Source organism: Oxyura jamaicensis (assembly GCF_011077185.1).
Source record: "Oxyura jamaicensis isolate SHBP4307 breed ruddy duck chromosome 3 unlocalized genomic scaffold, BPBGC_Ojam_1.0 oxy3_random_OJ70793, whole genome shotgun sequence".
NCBI lineage: Eukaryota > Metazoa > Chordata > Aves > Anseriformes > Anatidae > Oxyura > Oxyura jamaicensis.
In genome coordinates, this window is record NW_023303682.1 from 1 (window position 1) to 3,952 (window position 3,952).

General features: G+C 47.8%; 1 long non-coding RNA gene and 1 other non-coding gene across 2 annotated transcripts; both read right to left on the minus strand.

Annotated features, from left to right (window-relative positions):
- Positions 1-117: 117 nt before the first annotated feature.
- On the minus strand, positions 118-2,858 carry LOC118157098. Its single transcript, XR_004746542.1, has 3 exons — positions 2,786-2,858; positions 1,683-1,757; positions 118-529 (listed from the first exon to the last, which is right to left on the minus strand). It is a non-coding gene; the product is annotated as an uncharacterized LOC118157098 (long non-coding RNA).
- TRNAE-CUC lies at positions 2,603-2,674 on the minus strand. Its single transcript has one exon. It is a non-coding gene; the product is annotated as a tRNA-Glu (tRNA).
- Positions 2,859-3,952: the final 1,094 nt, after the last annotated feature.

Sequence of the window (3,952 nt, forward strand, 5' to 3'; positions counted from 1 at the left end):
CCCCCCCCCCCCCCCCCCCCCCCCCAGTAATAATAATAATAATGTCAGAAATAAAAGATCAAGTTTGGATCTGAAAGCTCCTATTTTCCAAATATTCTAATAACATATAAAAACTAAGAGGTAAGGGTCTTAACCAGATACTCAGCTGCTGGTTAAAATGATCTATACTTAAGGTATTGTTCTTTTTACCCTCTTTATTTCTACTGTCGTGTATTCCCACTGACCTTTGCTGTGAGATAGAAAGTAATTGGTCAAGAAAATAAGTGAAAGCTAAAATACTTGAGATCCAGTATCTCAGAATGTATCATAGCTGGGAGAAAATTCAGCTACACTTTGGGAATGTGACACTTCTAATAATAATAATAAATACCCAAAGAACATATTGATCTTGTATTTTGAAACACCAGTTTGTTAGCCTGTGCAGATACATGCCAGATCGCTCCTGTAATGTGTCTTTCACTGCACTGCCTGCCCTCTGCAAAACAGCCCACCTTGTCTGGGAGTTCTGCATTCCAGTGTCATGAGTTACCTATTATTTAAAACAACAACAACAAAGAACACAGGAGAGATTCTTCTTCCATCTCTTAAAATGAGTACCCTGCTCCTTCCCTCTAACATGTTAATCTGAAGCACATGAAACGGGGAGATAATCTTAAAACCCCCATAACTGTGTCGAAGAATATCATTAATTCAAGTGTGTAATAATGCAAGTGTCAAAGAATATTGATAAGCGAAGTGTGTAATAATGTAAGTGCAATTTAAGACAGATCAGACAGAAGCTTTATGAACTATGACCATAGTGAGATCATTCCCAGGCAGCATCTCTCCCCTCTGCTCCCCTGTTCTCTACTCAGGGATTGCACAGATCCAATCTAAGTGCTGCTTCAGGGAAAAAAAAAAAAAAAAGAAAAAAAATAAAAAACTGAGGAAAAACAACTGTTCCAGTGTTAACAAGGCCAAGCACCCCTCCCTAGGAGTAGTTAAGTGAAGATGTGGTGGTGTTGAGTATGGCGAGATGGTTCTTGGGGCTCTTGGAGGAGCGTGTTGGAGCAGCACAGCGGGTGCTAGCTCAGCTTAGAAGTGGGGCCTGGAAATGATCACAGGCTTCCAGCCTTCAGCTGAAAGGCATATTCTCTTAGTTAGGGCAAACCTCTTGGCCAGACCTCTCAAATCTTAAAAAATTATGATTTTACCACCACAACAGTTTGGCCCATGCTGAAGATGAACACTTATCCTGGAGTCTTTTCAATTCAAACCTTTCAACCACAGTGGAACCCAAAGCATTCGGAAACCAGAAAGAGGGCTGGTTTCCACTTGTTGCAAGGTGGATGTTCATCCTCTGATGTTCAATGGCAAGCTTCAGGTCTGGCACTGGACTGAAAAGGCTTTGGAAAAGTTATGTTTCCATTTATAGTAAAACACTGGAAACTGTACTCTTTCTCGGTCTGCAAGAACTATTTTAGCGATTTTTTCCAAGTGTCTAAAATCTTGTTTATGATTAACCTTTCTCAAATTACTTTAAAGCAGGGCTCATGCTTCTAAGAGCATGCAAATATACCACTACAAAAACTGAGTTAAAAGCAAAGGAATTATTATTTTTTTTTGTTGTTGTTGTTATTACTCTGTAAAGCCATACCTATACCTTTTCTGGACGATCAGTCATTAGCTGAAATTCACTTTACCTGCTTCTAAAGTGGCCCATAACTTTCTGAAATAGAAAACAGCTACTACTTCCAACAACTTGGTAACACATTTCACTGAGACCAAAGAAAGAGGGAGAAGTCTAAGAACTCTCACATGGATATCTCAGAGCAATTCAAGTAAGCTGTTAATTATGGAGGAAGGTCCAAGATGAAATAATAAAACTGGGACCTCAGGAGACCCACTGAGCCTGTGAAAGACCCTTGATGAGGTGCTCACAGAGCCTGCTTTTAACAGCCTCCAGTTACAGGGATGATAGAATTCCTTATTTTACGTCTTTCAGTCCCAGTGCTTAACTAGTGCCAGCGTTGATGAGTGGCTGAGGTTGGAAGGGCCCTCTAGAGGCCATCTTGTCCAACCCCTGCAAGAAGTGATGCTCAGAGCAGGGTGCCCGGGACCATGTCCAGGCAGCTTTTGAAGATCTCCAAAGAGGGAGGCTCCACAGCCTCTCCGGGCTACCTGTGCCAGTGCTCCATCACGCACAAACGGTGCTTCCTCACCCATGGAGGCAGCAGGGAGAGGCACGGCCAGCAGAGGAGCAGGGGACAAGGCTCCTCCTAGGCCACAAGGCCTGTGCATGGCGGGGGCAGCCATGCGGTCAGTGCCCGGTGTTTCACCTGGGTCCCCACTGCCACAGGCCAGGAGGGCACCAAGTGACCACTCACCCATGGGGGTGTGGGAGCACCCTTAGCTGCCAGAGCAGCCAAAAAGAGGAAAATACTGTATTTACGTGCTGGCCAGCAGCTCTGCCCACTGGGTACTAGAAACTCTGCATGTGAAAATATAGCATCGCAGAGACATTTTTGTGAAGGCAGGACTGGATGTTCCTTGAACTTTGAAAGCAAAACGAAAAGTATAAAGAAGTTTGAGAGGTCATGGCGTGGCAGAGAAAAACAGTTACTTCCCTGACCGGGAATCGAACCCGGGCCGCGGCGGTGAGAGCGCCGAATCCTAACCACTAGACCACCAGGGATCTCTGTACAACTGTTTCACCTCTTTTCCCAAGGCCTTACCCACAAGGCCACGCACGCCCTCATTGTCTTGCTTCTATCTCCCCCCCGCCTCCCCCCCTTCCGGACCGTACCAAGGCCCGCCGGCAGCTTTGCGCAAGGCAGGGACGTTCCACTGCACCCCGCGGGAGGGGGCGCGGGGAGGGCAGCGGGGCACGGCGCGCGCGGCGCAGAGCGGGGCGAGGCGGGATGGCGGCGGGCACGGGGCACCCCGCGGCGCTGTGGGGGAGCCCCGTGCCCCCCGGGCAGCGTCTGAGGGAGGAGGGAGCCGTGGGCCGGGCTCCTCCTCCTCTTCCTCCTCTGCCTAGGGGAAAGTGTCACAAGAGTATTCGTTAAAAACGTTTAAAAATACAAATAAAAAGGCTTCAGCGTACCTTGTGCAAAGTGCATCACTGTTTGTGTTTCCTTACGTCGTGTTGCCTGTTGGTGCCCTTCCTAAAAAGACGAGGGAAGGCCTCGTCAGCAAAGTGCCCTGAGCCACAGACCTAGGCCTGAGATGGGGGAGAAAGGAGCCGTGGTGTCTGTCCTCTGTGCTATGTCAGGACACCCTGATGTGATAGACAGGAATGGGTGACTCCTCTGGTTTGGCAATATTTCCATGAGATGAGTGAAAACTCGGCCATGGATGCAGACTGCATCTGCTTCTCCCTCTGGCGTGGTGATTCCATAAGCAACGCAGAGCTGTAAGCTGTACTGACGGAGGGTAGTTTCCTCTATGTAAGCCCTGTCCATAACACGAGAGGGTTTGCTCTGTAAGAGCACATCGCTAGTTCTCAAACCCTCTGCCCCTGAAATTCATTATACAAGAAACCTTTCCCACATTACGAGAGAGAAGCTTCAGACTTTATGCTGGTGGATTCTGCAAATATGCCTTAGCTTATCTTTAACAGCCTGAGAGTCAGACAGCAAACGTGGAGGACTCCCGTGTCCTCGGGGGTGTGCTCGGGGTTTTGGTTTCAGCCTTACCGAGTCCCAGCAGAGTCGATGGTCTGTTTCAGCCCAAACCTCGCACCGGTAGCAGGCTTGAACACGGTGTGCATTTGGATTCAGGTGGAGCTTGCTTTTGTCCAAACTGATTGATTTTAGTATGCAATGATGTAAGTAACTTATAAAACCGTAACGGTAGGATTAGGCCCCGTTGGACAGTCAGTTACCTTACACACTGCAAGAACTGCATTTCACGCGTGTATGCTGACAGCAGCCTCTTCGGTAAGACCGAGGCATTTTCATCCCTGAGGGGA